The sequence below is a fragment of the Epinephelus lanceolatus genome, chromosome 5 (genome assembly GCF_041903045.1).
Source record: "Epinephelus lanceolatus isolate andai-2023 chromosome 5, ASM4190304v1, whole genome shotgun sequence".
NCBI lineage: Eukaryota > Metazoa > Chordata > Actinopteri > Perciformes > Serranidae > Epinephelus > Epinephelus lanceolatus.
In genome coordinates, this window is record NC_135738.1 from 46720600 (window position 1) to 46737651 (window position 17052).

General features: G+C 40.3%; 1 protein-coding gene across 1 annotated transcript in view; it reads left to right on the forward strand.

Moving 5' to 3' along the window:
• smpd3 (sphingomyelin phosphodiesterase 3) overlaps window positions 1-17052 on the forward strand; it is a 106397-nt gene that overhangs the window by 53327 nt on the left and 36018 nt on the right. The gene's annotated exons all lie outside the window — the stretch shown is intronic.

A 17052-nucleotide genomic window follows, 5' to 3' on the forward strand; every position in this document is an offset into this window, starting at 1 on the left:
AGCCAGCCCTAACTATAAGCTTTATCAAAGAGGAAAGTCTTAAGTCTAGTCTTAAATGTGGAGACGGTGTCTGCCTCCCAGACCATAACAGGAAGATGATTCCACAGGAGAGGAGCCTGATAGCTGAAGGCTCTGGCTCCTGATCTACTTTTGGAGACTTTAGGGACCACGAGTAACCCTGCGTTCTCAGAGCGCAGTGTTTTGGTGGGATAATATGGCACTATGAGCTCTCTAAGATATGACGGAGCTTGACCATTTAGAGCTTTATAAGTTAACAGTAGGATTTTAAATTCAATTCTGGATTTTACAGGGAGCCAGTGCAGAGAAGCTTAAACAGGAGAAATATGATCTCGTTTCTTAGTTCCTGTTAGTACACGTGCTGCTGCATTCTGAATTAGCTGGAGAGTTTTTAAGGACTTGCTAGAGCTAAATGATAATAGAGAGTAACAGTAATCCAGCCTTGAGGTAACAAAAGCATGGACCAATTTTTCTGCATCTTTTCGGGTCAGGATAGGCCTAATTTTCGCAATATTACGCAGATGAAAAAATGCAGTCCGTGAGGTTTGTTTTAAATGAGAATTAAAAGACAAATCTTGATCAAATATTAGTCCAAGGTTTCTTACGGTAGTGCTAGAGGCCAGAGCAATGCCATCTAGAGAAACTATGTCATCAGATAAAGAGTCTCTGAGTTGTTTGGGGCCAAGAACAATAACTTCAGTTTTGTCTGAATTTAACATCAGGAAATTGGTGCTCATCCAAGTTTTTATGTCTTTAAGGCAGTTATGGAGTTTAGTTAATTGATTACTTTCTTCTGGCTTCATTGATAAATACAACTCAGTATCATCCGCATAACAATGGAAATTTATAGAGTTATTTCTAATGATGTAACCTAAAGGAAGCATATATAGAGTAAATAGGATTGGTCCAAGCACAGAACCTTGTGGAACTCCAAAACAAACTTTGGTACGTAAGGATGATTCATTATGAACGTCAACAAACTGAAAACGATCAGATAAATAAGATTTAAACCAGCTTAGTGCAGAACCTTTTAGGCCAATTAAGTGATCCAGTCTCTGCAGTAGAATTTGATGGTCAATTGTGTCAAATGCCGCACTAAGATCTAATAAAACAAGTACAGAGACAAGTCCTTTGTCTGAAGCAATCAGAAGGTCATTTGTAATTTTAACTAGCACTGTCTCAGTGCTATGATGCACTCTAAATCCTGACTGAAATTCCTCAAATAAATTATTATCATGGAGAAAATCACACAGCTGGTCTGCGACTACTTTCTCAAGGATCTTTGACATAAAGGGAAGATTAGATATTGGTCTATAGTTGGCTAACACCTCTGAATCCAGGGTGGGCTAGTAAAAAACTATCAGGAAATGGATAAAAACTCTGAGAATTCAGATACAAATTCAGAATACGGGCCAGGAGCCCAGTACACTATAACAAATAAAAGACTAAGAACAAGGCTTTCAAAGGAATTATAATCTAGTTTAGGTTTAGGACTTCTGTCACAGAAGAGGTTTTCATTTTTATTGTTATTAGGTTGTTATGCACAACTCCTCTTTGTTTAATTTTAGATTTAGATCATTTAGGTGGTTGGGGGACAGACACCGTTTGTATAAAACTGTGGGTGGGTAACTGCAGTAAAAGCTCAGAGAAGCATGTAGGACTGTCAATCTGATTCCTGGTCTCAACTCTGGGTTGTCAGGGTTTTGAATTACTAATAAATGTGGCCAGGTTTCTTGATATGAGAGCAGCTCTATCCAAAGTGGGATGAATGCCGTCTCTCCTAATGAGACCTGGTTTTCCCCGGAAAGTTTGCCAATGATTAATGAAACCCACATTGTTTGCTGGACACCAACTGGACAGCCAGCGATTAAATGATGACTAGCGGCTAAACATCTCATCAGAGGTCAGATTTGGGAGGGGTCCAGAGAAAACTACGGAGTCGGACATAGTTTTGGCATATTCACACACCGTAACATTAATTTTTGTGACCTCCAGTTGGCCTAACCGGGTGTCATTGCCACCGACGTGAATAACAATCTTATTAAATCTAAGTTTAGCCTTAGCCAGCCAATTTGACTCAATGTCGCCTGCTCTGGCCCCAGGGATACATTTGACTATGGCCACTGGTGTTGCTAACTTCACGTTTCTCAAAATAGAGCTGCCAATGATCAGAGTTTCCTCCCTAGCGGGTGTGTCGCTGAGTGGGGAAAAACAGTTGGAAACATGAACAGGCTGGTGGTGAACCGTGGGCTTCGGCTTGGTACTACGCTTCTCCCGGCTGCACGGGGGTTACTGGGGGACTGCTAGCAGAGGCTATGCTATGTGGCTCCGCACTGGCTACAGGAGGCTGGCTAATTACCGCAGCTATCGAGTGATTTTCCATGGTGCAGAGTCGCGCTTCCAATTCACTAAGCCTCGCCTCCAACGCAGCAAATAAACTACACTTGTTACATTTACCACTGTCGCTAAAGGAGGCAGACGCATAACTGAACATCTGGCACACCGAGCAAGAAAGAGGAGAAGGAGAAGGAGAAGCCATCGCTAAGTGTTAAGCTAATGTAGCTAACAAGGCTAATAACGTGCAAACAACAGCTAAGATTAAAAAGAAAGTTGTTAGAAAGAGGAGAGCTATAAGTGCTTAAACAGAACTAGTGTGGGTGAAGTAAATGTTAAGCAACTGAAGTGAGGAAAAACAGAAAACAAGCTGATAGGAGTTCGCTAGAGCAGCAAAGGGACGCTCTCACAGAAACACCGGAAATGACACAACACGCTGATCACGTATGTCAGCACGTCCAGCAAAAGCTCAAAATAATCTACATCAGATCTTGAACAGATCGGGGTTTCTGGTACAGACTAGGCAGCAACACTGCTGTTTACAAAATTCACTGCGTTAACCATCTTAAGGCTCATTTACTCCTTTTTGTTCGAAAATAGATTTGCTTCAAACGTAAATGTCACTGCCCTCATACTTCCATGTGTCCTTTATGATGGCATAGATACAGCAAATAGATGACAAGAGAGGGCGAAGTCAAGTTTTGACACAACAAATGAGACAGCAATGGAGGAGGTTGTAATATTGTACCTATAAATAGAGGCACCATTGTAGACAGCAGTGATCTGTGCAGCCATTTTACACATCCTGACATGGACAGAGAATTCTTTTCACTTTATTACCAATTCATTCCATTCTGCCATTATTTGAATTTCTTTGTTGTCTCCTACGTTTGGATCTTGCTTGGACTATGCTACACTGATTCCATGATCTCTGGTGGTACTGCTTTGTTTTGTCTGTACCTGTAAGCTTTCAGAAAACATGCACAAATACAAATGAAAAGAATGCAGAGTACGGACAGAAGGCTCTGAGCGTGCCCATCTCCATTTGTAATGTTGAGCATAAATGAGCCCTTAGTTCAGTGTGTTAGCATGCTAACATATGCTAATCAGCACAAAACACTGAAATACAGCTGAGGGTGATGGGCATGCCATTAGTTTTGTGGAAGTATTTGTTGTTCCAGTGGTGACCGTCTTTATACTTCGGAACACTGAAAATATCATAAAAGTATAATTTGTGGAATTTTTCCTGCCGCTCTGCCTCCTATCAGTGGGACATTCTGTTAAGTTTCCTGTGCAATGTGCAATGAATCAGTGATAAAGTGAGAAGTGGATGTGTGTGTGTGTGTGCGTGCGCGCGCGCGCGTGTGTGCCACATGATGAGTGTTGACAGTCTGCAAGTTCATTTATCAGCCACGCACTGTGACTGTCAGGATGTGAGTCTGGATGGGATCCAGTTCCTGCTTGGACAGATTGGCTTTATGTGACCTGATGCTGATGACAAGTACCTGTATGTGTGAGTAAATCTATTTGTTTGTGGCCATACATGCCCTTACGTGTATTAGCTCTAATAAAGACACACTCCATCACATGCTTGCATGCTGACAGTCTCATCCTGTTTGCACTGCTACCTGCTGACTGTCACTGCAGCTTACAAGCTGGTCTCACTTCTCTGTCTCACCACCTTCTTGCATATGAGGGCATTTTAGGTCCCCCTGACAAGCTGGCTGTCAGCAAGGTGGCAGGTACATGTCTCAGTGCAAGCTGCTTATATTCCCAACCAACAGAGAAGGAAAGCAAATAATATAATACAAGGTAATTCTCCTTAAGCAGTATTTATACTTCTGCGTCAAATCGACAGCGTACCCTCAGCATAGGCTGAGCATAGATGTGAACCCTATTGCATAGCCTGACTTGAGCCTGAGATGCACCTGCTCAAAAATGTAACCGCACTTCTTGGCGATGCAAACCTCTTGTTTATTTTATAAGACAATAAAGTCCCCACAAAATAGCATTTTAGGTCCTGTGTGTGATTTATGTGTGATTTATCCAGACTATATGCTAGTTGCAAGGCTAATGCATTGTAAAATGTCATAGGCTTGTGCTAACAATAACATGTTGTATTTGTGGGGAAAAGGTAATTAATGTTAGACAGTTGTTCTTGGCGAACCTTGTCAGTTGTAACTGATGAATTTTATAACGTTACCTTTGTTAAATGTTGCTGTTGTCCCTGGCTTCATATGAGGAGAGAAAAAATCCACTAGCTGCTAGGCTAATTTACACATTGTAAAATGTCATAGGCTTGTGCTAATAATGTTAGCATGCTGTATTGTGGGAAAAATGTGTTTAGTATGAGAAAGTTGTTTTGTTGGTGAACCTTGTGAGTTGTAATTCCGACAAATTTTAATACATTACCTTTGTTAAATGTTGCTGTTCTCCTTGGCTTCATATGAGGAGAGGAAAAATTCTGCTAGCTGCTAGGTTAATTTACACAATGTAATATGCCACAAGCTTGTGCTAATAACATTAGCATGTTGAGTTTATGGGGAAAATGTGTCTAGCAAAAGAAAAATGTTTTGTCTGTGCAAATTATAGTGAAACCGATTTGTGTATTTGTGTTTGAAATTGTCACTATTAAGCCACGTTAAATGTGTCTTTTGGGTGTGTTTGAATTGGTCAAACTTTACAGCACTTCACAGAAACCCCACCACCAAATTGTCTTCGGGAGGTGTATCTGCAGAATGACAAGTATAAATGCTCCCAACACCGTCGGCCACATATATAGGCTAGTGTTTAGACTCTGCATAGAGCTGACAGACAATAAGAAATCTGCCTAACTTGCCTAAATTTGAGTATTTCTGTCAATTCTAGTACATTGAGAGCAAGTCTACTGGAGTCAAATTCCTTGTATGTACACACGTACTTATTCTTATTCTTCTTCTTCTTCCTGGGAATGCTTATTCAGACTGCAGGTAGCCCCATGTGTCTCACAATTGACCTTGATTGACATGCCTGACCCCACCCCCAATACTAATCATTTTGTGTGCCATGCTCTCACCCTTCAATGTTAAAGGAGCTTTTAGAGACACACTTTTTATTTCCCATGATTGTATATTCTGCTCTGACAACATGTTGTTTTCATCAATGTTTTTCCAAGCAGTTCCTTGTGACCCATGTCTCTGAGCCAGCTGCAGGCTTTGATGTGCCTGCTGTTCATTCCTTGCCCCTCTCTATCCTCCACACGTCTTGGCAGCCTTCCAAGACAGCATCTTGTTGTGAACCATCACTTCCCCTTTGGTCAGTCTCACTCATTACTACATGGCAGTCCAGCTCACTTGGCTGCCAGCTGGGATATATCTCATTAAATGCAGTTCAATTGATGTACCTGATGTTCATGCTGAGTTTCTCTTCAGAGCTACCAGATACTGTTTTCATTCTTTCAAATCAAACACAAACAAGGATGCACAGTCAGAAATCACTGTTGAGTGATAACCCATCAAATTCTTCCTTTTTCAGTTTAGTGTCGTGTGCACCCATGACTCGGGTGCTTTTGCACTTTCCCAGACATCAGCTGTCAGTCAAAACATTGTGGGTGGTACTGTAATCATCTGCCATGGATTTTCTCTTCTCTTTTCTTTGTTCAGCAATTATTGCTATCAATGTTAATGCTAACTACTCAGTTCTTCTATTTACTGCAATCACATCATAAAATTTCCTGACCGACAATACAGAGCTATCAAGGACCAGGAGCCTAATGTATAAATGTACATTGCACAGAAACCTAGATATGCCTATTCCAATTTATATCTTTTGAATGACTTAGAATTATATTGAAACGAAAGACTATTGTGACTTATCATGGAGTTACAAAATGTCCCATTGACTAAATCAAACATTTACTTAAACTTCAACATCAATACTGATATTTATTGTGTGGGAAAGTAAAATTATTTATTTTAAAGAGATCAACCATTAGTTAGTATTAAAACATCTAAGCATCTTATCCCCAGAAATTCTGTCCACATTGGGTAATTCCACACCTTAAGATTCTTGTCTAATGCCACTGTTTGGTTCCAGTGCAGACAGTAGCGTGTCATTGTGGAGCAAGGGGAAAAAGGGTGTGCTTGTCAGGGTCAATATCAAAAACATCAATATAATGTCAATCCCTCAGTGTCAAACCCTTGCTCCTCAAAATGTACTGCTAAAACTTTGACTATGTCCCAGTCTTTAATTGCTCGAGGTAGCAGAGCTCCTCCCTTAAGGAAAGCCTACTATGTTCTCAGTAAGTGAATGACTTTCAACATTTTGCAATGTAGTGAGTAATGCCATAATTTGTTTCGGTAGTAGGATTTTTAACAGTGGCCAAGACTTTTAAGGTGTTTGCCTGCTTTCCATACCTGGACATAACATGTTTGATGGGTTGTCCTGAAAGTTTTCTTGTGTTTGGTCTCAAAATGTTATTTAGCACTTGACATTTGGCACAATTTTAGCTAGAATGCCCGAACCTTTACTTAAGCTTTCTTAGCTAGCAGATCTGACATTGTCTACCAAGCATACTCTGGCAGCATTAGTGCTATTCTGCAAAGAAGGCAACAAGTACTCTCCAGTCAGAGGCAGAGTAGGGCGGCTCTTTGTGGAATGCATTTGGCTGTGATAACAATGGCCGTAAGAAAGATAATTTGACATGCAGATGAGAGGTCACTTCAACATTTCTTGAATACTCTGACTCCTGCCTTCACCTTTCAATAATCATGATCATATCTAAGTAACCAAGCACCTACATGTAGAAAGTGGAAATTTTAATATTACATTATTGCACATTATTGAGGGTTTTGCATATTCAATCAAATTGATGATTTTGTCAGGTAGTAGATTTGGTCTGTTAATGTTCTAATTCTGGCAATGTATTACATTGAGTCATTTTATTAATTTCTTTATTACTCTTTATGTTACTTTGGGCTTAAGCATCTAGTACAACATTTATGTTTATTATAACAATGAACTGAGTTGTTAACCAATAATCCCATGTCAAAAATCTGTCTCCAGCTACCCTCTGCTATTGTTGCAACACTGGCTTATTTCAATTAGAAGACATTTGAAAGCTGTTCTTTTTTATATAAATTTAGTCTCCAGTAAATCTTAGTCAGGGCACACACATATTCTCATAATTTCCCCACAAAAGTATTAACCTGTTGAGCAGCAGCAGATCAGCAACAGAAATCCGAATAGTCTCTTGTGGGGAAGTGACGCACTAGAAAGAGAGAGAGAGAGGGAGAGAGGCAAAGATAGAATATTCATTAAAAATGTTTCCCTAAAGAGAGAGCCAGCGCTGGCTCTGCGTAATTAAAGCTTTTCAGTCTCAACATTTATCCCCTCTTATAATTATTTAAGTGCATGGTTGAAGACTGTGTGTGTGTGTGTGAGTGCGTGCGTGCGTGCGTGCGTGCGTGCGTGCGTGCGTGCGTGCGTGCGTGTTTGCCTGTGTGTAAATACAAAGTTTGTGTGCATTACATACATACAGATTAGATTTCAAAACAGGAACACACTCAAATCTAGAATGAATAGAACAGAAATCAGTGGCAGAATTTCCCAGACCGTCTCTTGACCTTTAATGGCCAAAAGGACCTCTATGGATCATCAAAGTTTATTCAATTTATTATTAATAAATGTGTTCCTCAACAACGGCGAATGCCATAGGCAAGACAGACGCTGCTGTCGAGACTGTCCTAAATCAACATGTCTTCTCAATATAGTCTGACATCGCAATTTGTTTTTACTTTGCTCTGTTCCACTCTTAAAGGCCCTGCAAAACAGGTATGATAGTAAGCTAAGCATCAGTGTGGACTTAAAATGACATTAGATTGGGTCCGCTCCATCTTATTACACCAGTGCTCTGCTTAACACACAACGGTGAAAGCCAGGAGAACAAATTAAATGGAGTGTAATCTGTCTGCCAGTGGCAAAAACCATGTAATTGTCAGCCTTCATAACCAACAATAATGCTGGCCTACAGGGCAAAAGCCATGGTAACTTTCCTAGTTGACAAATAAATGCCTGCATGGACAGCAGTTTTCTCATCTTGATCAAGACCAGTATTAGCCACTTGATAGTGGACTTAAGCTGGCTCAAAACAGTTAAGAACAGCTCTATGATATACAGAAATGGATGCAGCTTGTAGGAACAATTGAGACATTTATTGGACTTATCATTCTTGTCTGACACAGTGAAGTGAAATTTTGTCAGCTACAGGCAGGATTTGATCTAGACATCAGTAAATCTTTAGCACTGCCTAGGATTTACAGCAGCAAACACCCTTTGACTACACCACATTCTCTAAAGATAACACTGCTGCCAAGCTTACATTGAAAAGACTGAAATATAGGAATGTTTGTGGTTTTGTGTGCTGACAAACAAAACCACAGCTCATCTGTCACCATGCGGCTTTCTGTGTTCTGTCTTTCATCATGACAGTTTGGCTGGGTGGTTTTCAAGTAAAGCAATCAAACTTATACAAGTAATGTGTGGTGAAATCTCTGCTCACCCCTTGTCTGATGGTAAAGTTTAGGTAATTAGTTACAGCAGCCTTGGAGGTTTCAAAATTAGGCCTTTATAACTCAGCTTACTTTGGTTGGCTTCCAGTGGGAAATCGCCACTCACTTACACTCACTTCTGTCTCAATGCCTTGGAAAGAGATGAAGTCTTTGGAAGTTTTAACATCTTAAATACTGCATTCTGTTTTATTTTTAAGATAATTTCATTTTATATTATTTTTACTCCGAGCAGAATGGGAAACGCACTCTAAACTCATTTCAGCATTAATTTCTAGTCAAGGCTTTCTTCTGTCACTACACACAACTCCAGTTAGCATTAGCATCATCTGAACTTCATCCTCTGCACACACAAATATGAACACATTGAAAGGCCGCTTATTCTTGTATGCATGAGTGTATACACACACAGAAGAATCCCTTTAGGCCTCTTGTCAGTTTCAGGGTGCACACACACCTATTGATGCATAGATAAGCCCCTGAAATATTAATACAGAGCAGGGCATGCATTTAGAGAGAAGAGCAGAGGGAGAGAAGGAGCAACAGAAAGGGAAGAATAAGGACGGGGAGATGCAAGGGAACGGAAATATAAAAAATGAGATTTACCCAACTGATACATAAAAAGCAAAATAAGTATGTAAACAAAATAAACAAGACAAATATGCTTTCGTATTACTTTTACACTTTTAACACATATTACTTTTACAATTTTAACACATAGTGGATTGAGTGGGGAGACTCCTGCTAACATTGATGGATTGGGAAATACGCTTTTTCACTTTCTTGCTGTGTTAGTTGAGAAACTCAATGCCACTCATTTCTTTATGCTAAATTAAACAGCTAAGCAGTTAAGCACAGAATTGATGCCATGGACCATGGGTTTAACATAAACCCCACTGCACCTTCATTGCATGAATTAACCTAGCGACCAGCAGACTTTTGCCCTACTTGCAACAAATATTATTTCTAAGTTCTATTACTCACCGCTGTATGGTTTTAGTCATAGCATCTCCCGACAGAAGAGCCAACTCATTCTCATCCTAACTCATCACATATCGCTGCTTGGTTAGTGACATTCACATCTACATTGCATGTTAGGTATCCTCCTGCAACATCAACATAAATATTACCCAGCTGTCATCAATGCATATCTCTATATGACAAAAATTAAAAAAAAATAATAATACCATTGGGCAAAAATAAGATAAGTATTTAATTTTGCTAGACTATTTTACCAAAACAAGTTATTCTTTGAGCACAGGTGTATTTCCGAGGCAGCAATCTGAATCATTCACAAGGGACACTTATGCCCCTTGTCAATGATGTTTAAAACTGTACATTCTTAATAATTGTAGGCCTATAGCTAAAAGCCCAACTTGGGACAAGAGTTGAAAACACATCAGTCTCATACTCTGTGTTGGAACTTTATTAAATTGCATCATCCCTATCAAATAAAAAAAGATAAATTATTATAATTTACTATTATTGTGGTATTTATTGTGTATGGAAATGAAACCATCTCAAAGTGTATTTAACAAGTATTTGAGTCTTTTCTAGCTCTCTTCTAGCCCAGCCATTCTCACGAAATATTAATTTCACTGAGAGAAATTTAATTAGTGCCTTCATCTTTGGAGAGAAATGTATAGCCTTTTGCTGTAAGGTGTATTTACTGTTCTCTAGTCTACAGTGTACAATGTGAGCTTGGTGTTTGGTATTAAAGACAAGCAAATTAGGCTAATGCTTTATTATGGCTTTAAGGTTTTTTCTTTGGGAGCTCTGCACAGATAGCAAGCCAAAACAGCCATCCCATTATTGGCAATCAGTTTCCATCTGTCTAAATTAAGTCCCCTCCTCAGTGAGGTGCCTTAACGCCATGGCTAACTCACCAGAGGGATAGATGCTGACTTCTTTCTTAATTACAGTCACTGATTGTAAATTATGCACATTGATTTGACTGAATGAGTGTATTACACAACAAGCATGTTGAAAGGCACTGTGAAAGAAGTCAGTAGAGGTAACAGGGTAGATGAACACTAGTGAGTGGCTAAAAAGCAGAGCTGAAAGATGACGTGATTTAGATTCAAGGAAACTATAAAAGGATGAAAGGACATGACGTCAGTAACAGTGTACGAATTTTGCATTGGAGCCAGACTTTGGTACCACATCTACTGGAGTCAATGGGGCGAGCAGGGCAAATCACACTATACCCTATCATATCTTTAGCCCCTGTTCCACTGCACAAAACATCCTGCCAACACCCACTAAAATCTGGCTTCTTAATGTAATAGGAAAGGTTACAATTTCTATTAACACCCGGGTCAAATGACATGCAGTAGTCACAGGTATTCATCGGCTCCGGCTCCGATCAGCAGTGATGGAAACACAACACCCGAATAAATGCGTTAATTTTAGCCCCTTTAGCGATGCAATGCAATAACGCACCACTACAAAATACTGCTCGTCTCCGCCCAAGCAGCACTCAAACATCAATTTATATTCAGTCTGCACTGAGTTTGAAAGAGAGACCAAATGAGGAAGAGATATATAAAAAGAAGTAACCACCGTAACATTTTTTACTGGCCTCCATGCTGCTTTCTGCTGTTTGCTAACCTGTTTTCTGGTTTGTGGTCGAACTTGACAAACCAGAAACACACACACACGCACGCACACACACACACACACACACACACACACACACACACACACACAGAAAGGCATTCATGTCCATTTGGACTGAAGGATGAACTGATTAGATTTTGGTGGTCAGATCATTGTGACCTTGCATCCATCTCATTCTATAAATGCAGTATTTTAACATTAACTCTTGAACAAGATATTTCATAATAATCCTTGAGGGAATTTCCTCAAATTTGGCACAAATATCCACTTGGACTCAAGAAGGAACTGATTAGAATTTAGTGGTCAAAGGGCAAGGTCACTGGCCTTTCGTACATCGCATATTGGAATGTAACATCTCAAGAAGGCCTTGAGGGAATTTTTCCATGAACTGAATTTTTCAATGAACTGATTAGAATTTGGAAGTTACTTTGACCTCACAAAACATGTTTTTGGCCCCAACTCAGGAATTCTTATGCTAATCATGACAAAATTTCACACAAAGGTCAAAGGTCAACTTCACTGTGACATAATGTTCTGCGAGAATACTTTTTTTTTCTTTTTTCTTTTTTCTTTTTTTTTAATTGTGCTGATTGTATAAATCTTCTGTGCTGCCGGGGGGAAGATGTGTATGAAGCCTTGGTGTGAAGCCTTGGTGTTTTCATAGACATGCATGTAAACTGTAACTGCAACTTGACGGGTTCACAGAGGCATACAACCGCAAGGTGGTAATTCTAGTTGGTTTCTGCAAGTGGTTTTCTCTTTTCAGCATTAGTGGCTCTGACTGCTCATACTTGCTACCCCTGTTTTTCTTCTGTATCCATCTATCCATTCATTATCTACAGTGCACTCAGAAAGTATTCAGACCCCCTTCACTTTTGTCACTTTTGTTATGTTGCAGCCAGATACTACAATCATTTAAATTCATTTTTTATTTTACATTAATCTACACTCAGTACCCCATAATGACAAAGTGAAAATAGAATTTTAGATTTTTTTGCAAATTTATTAAAAATTAAAAACTGAAATATCATATTGGCATAAGTATCCAGACCCTTTGCAACAACACCTGAAATTCCGCTCAGGTGCCTCTCATTCCCCTTGATCATTGCTGAGATGTTTCTACACCTTGCGCCTTTTATAGAGAGGCACACACCTCTCTATAGCCCTTTTTAAACAGGAATTGTGCAAATTTGCAGGAAAGCCCAATCAGTCTTTTTTTGACAATGCATATCAGAGCAAGAACCAAGCCATGGGGTCAAAGGAATTGCCTGCAGAGGTCAGAGACAGGATTGTTGCAAGGCACAAATCTGGGGAAGGCTACAAAAAAAATTCTGCTGCACTGAATATTCCCAAGAGCACAGTGGCCTCCACAATTCTTAAATGGAAGAAGTTTGGCACAACCAGGACTCTACCAAGAGCTGATCACCCAGCAAAACTGAGCAATCGGGGAGAAGGGCTTTAGTAGGAGATGTGACCAAGAACCTGATGATCACTCTGACTGAGCTCCAGAGATCCTGTGTGGAGATGGGACAAAGTTCCAGAAGGACAACCATCACTGCAGCCCTCCACCAATCGCCTGCCCAATACCATCCCAACGGTGAAACATGGTGGTGGCAGCATCATGCTGTGGGGGTGTTATTCAGCAGCAGGGAATGGGAGACTGGTCGGGATTGAGGGAAAGGTGAATGGAGCAAAGTACAGAGAGATCCTCAATGAAAATCTGTTCCACAGTGCTCAGGACCTCAGACTGGGCCGAAGGTTCACCTTCCAACATGACAATGACCCTAAGCACACAGCCAAGACAACACAGGAGTGGCTTAGGGACAACTCTGCGAATGTTCTGGAGTGGCCCAGCCAAAGCCCTGACTTGAACCCTATCGAACATCTCTGGATGGTCCCCATCCAATCTGACTGGGCTTGAGAGGATGTGCAAAGAAGAATGGCAGAAAATCCCCCAATCCAGGTGTGCACAGCTTGTTGCGTCATACCCAAAAAGGCTCAAGGCTGTTATTGCTGCCAAAGGTTCTTCAACTAAGTACTGAGTAAAGGGTCTAAATACTTATGCCAATGTGACATTTCAGTTTTTCCTTTTTTATAAGTTTGCAAAAATTTCTAAAATTCTATTTTCACTTTGTCATTATGGGGAACTGCGTGTAGATTAATGTGGGAAAAAAAATAATTTAAATGATTGTAGCATCTGGCTGCAACATAACAAAAGTGACAAAGGTGAAGGGGGTCTGAATACTTTCTGAATGCACTGTATTCCATTCTGTTCAGGGTTGCAGGGTACTAGCTGGTATCTTAGGTCTCAGGCTGGGTACACTTTGGACAGGTCAGGGCTGATACAACTATACAGACAACCATTCACATATTATGACTTAAGCGAAGTGTAGTGTTGCCAGTTCACCTAACCTGCATGGCTGCAAGAACATGCAAAGTCTACCCAAAAAGGCCAGCTGTTCTTCAATACCAAAAATAAATCAAACAACAGAAATGTGAAAGATTGTCAGGGCTTACTCTTGGCAAAAACCTCCCCAGATGCAAGCTTTTAGAGCAGCAAATGTAAAAGCTTTCATTAACTGGATAAACAGCATGTTAAACTATTGTTGTGTTGCAACTGGTAATAGTCTTTTATACATATGTGTAAAAAATAGTCAAGTGGATTGTTGCTTAGATTTGGTCATACTAATTATATGGCTTTGCAAAAATCCCTCCTTGATCATGAGGATGGAGTTGTCCAAGGCTGTCTCTAAGCTGGTCTCTAACAGGATGTATTCTGTCTCCACCCAGATGCCTTCCCACTTCAAACTAACCACCCCACAATCACCATCTCCCTTTCTTTGCAGCCCTTTATTCCTCCTCCTCTTCCTCAGTCTGCATCCACCTACCAGCACTTCAGAGCTGCCAGCCTCCACTGTCCTCCGTGTCTTGTTTCTGTGTTGTTGAAGGACTTCTCAACACTGATGCTAAAGGTGTCTGATTAAATCTCGAGTGATGTTCAATTTATTGCAGCTTTGCCCACACTCTGCAGCTCAGGGAATGAAGAGATTGAGGTCATGAAGAAGTACTGAAAAATGTATAAAGCTTACATACAAGGACATGTTGGAAAAAAATCTTAAGTTCTGTGTTTAGCTCACTGTGATTGAGTTGGCCTACAGAACATTGCTACCTTGCTTTACCATTGCTAACTCATTTCAATTGTTCACAGTGATCAATAGCTGGCATTTCTTTCCTGTCAACAAAAAAATATGCCATGCCTACATATTTATGCCTATATCATAATGTAATCGCAGCCATGCCAGCAGCTTTGTGAGGCTGCACTTCCAATTCTTCCCTTTGGTCCCTTTGCCTAGTTTTTGAGGGTCCTCGACTAAGTAGTGGCCCTTCAGAATGGAGCTGCAAGGGGTAGGGTTTGAAATCTTAACCTTGGGAATGGAACGCCACTCGTTACATCATCATCTGTTGCTTGCTATCATTATGAAGGATTATAGTGACAAATCTGACAAAATTTGCAGGACCAGACAGATTAATCTATTGAAAAAAAACAAGAAGCAAGGTAAACAGTTGATGTAACATTAGTTATTTAAAAGTAATGAATAAACTGTTGTAATAGCTAAAAGTAACTGAGAAATGGTTAAAATAGCGTTAGTTAGCTAAAAGTAATGAATTACTGTTGAAACAGTTAAAAGTGATAAACAATTGAAATACCATTAGTTAGCCTGAAGTAATGGATAAAGGTTGAAACAATAAGATAAAAGTAACTTAGCTGTTGAAATAGTATTAGTTAGCTAAAAGTAATGAATAACATTGGATTAGTTAGCTGAAAGTAACAGTTCAACAGTTGAAACATCTGACAAGGCAGTTTTTGCAATTTTTCTAAAATGCTTGTTAATTAAATTACATATTCATTTGCATCTGTCAAACTAAAATATCTCAGTGGATTTTAACATTTTTTCCATGGTATGCGACCTACTGAATATGCACAATAGTGTCTTGCCCGCTGGCTCCGCCCAGGATTTACAGCTCGGCTCATAGATTATACATTGTGGTGACATCACTGTTTTTCTTGGCTCAAGGATTAATCCTCCATAGATCAGAGAAAATCATAATAGAAAGAGTCATACTTAACCTTGTTTGCAGTTGGAGTCCTATCAAAAGTTTTACAGCCATCTCTTTTCTAGTGATGGTCTATGGGGAACATGCTTTTTGGGCTGCAAGATTTTTTTTTTCATGCAGTACCCAGGGTGGTAACTAGGAAAAATTGGCTGCAAGACTGAGCTGCTTTCCTGGGGGCCTGGGGAGAATTGAGATTGAGCTATACGCTAACCTCAGCATGCTCACATGCTGATGCTAAGCAGTTTTAATGTTACCATGTTCATCATCTTAGTTTAGTGGCTTAGTAGGCAAACATTAGATAAAAAGAGTAATTATACCAATTACCAAATATTTATTGATTATTATTACATTTCTGTACCAGATTTTGTGGCAGTTTATCTAGAGTTGTTGAAATACACTGAACAAAAATATAAATGCAACACTTTTGTTTTTGCTCCCATTTTTCATGAGCTGAACTCAAAGATCTAAAACATTTTCTATATACACAAAAGACCATTTCTCACAAATATTGTTCACAAATCTGTCTAAATCTGTGTTAGTGAGCACTTCTCCTTTGCCGAGATAATCCATCCCACCTCACAAGTGTGGCATATCAAGATGCTGATTAGACAGCATGAATATTGCACAGGTGTGCCTTAGGCTGGCCACAATAAAAGGCCACTCTGAAATGTTCAGTTTTGCTTTATTGGGGGAGTCTGGGGGGGGTCAGAAAACCAGTCAGTATCTGGTGTGACCACCATTTGCCTCATGCAGTGCAACACATCTCCTTCGCATAGAGTTGATCAGGTTGTTGATTGTGGCCTGTGGAATGTTGGTCCACTCCCCTTCACTGGCTGTGCGAAGTTGCTGGATATTGGCAGGAACTGGAACACGCTGTCGTATATGCCGATCCAGAGCATCCCAAACATGCTCAATGGGTGACATGTCCAGTGAGTATGCTGGCCATGCAAGAACTGGGATGTTTTCAGCTTCCAGGAATTGTGTTCAGATCCTTGCAACATGGGGCCGTGCATTATCATGCTGCAACATGAGGTGATGGTCGTGGATGAATGGCACAACAATGGGCCTCAGGATCTCATCACGGTATCTCTGTGCATTCAAAATGCCATCAATAAAATGCACCTGTGTTCGCTGTCCATAACATACGCCTGCCCATACCATAACCCCCTCGCCACCATGGGCCACTCGATCCACAACGTTGACATCAGCAAACCGCTTACCCACACGATGCCACACATGCTGTCTGCCATCTCCCCTGAACGGTGAAAACCAGGATTCATCTGTGAAGAGAACACCTCTCCAACGTGCCAGACACCATCGAATGTGAGCATTTGCCCACTCAAGTCGGTTACGACGATGAACTGCAGTCAGGTCGAGACCCCGATGAGGATGACGAGCATGCAGATGAGCTTTCCTGAGA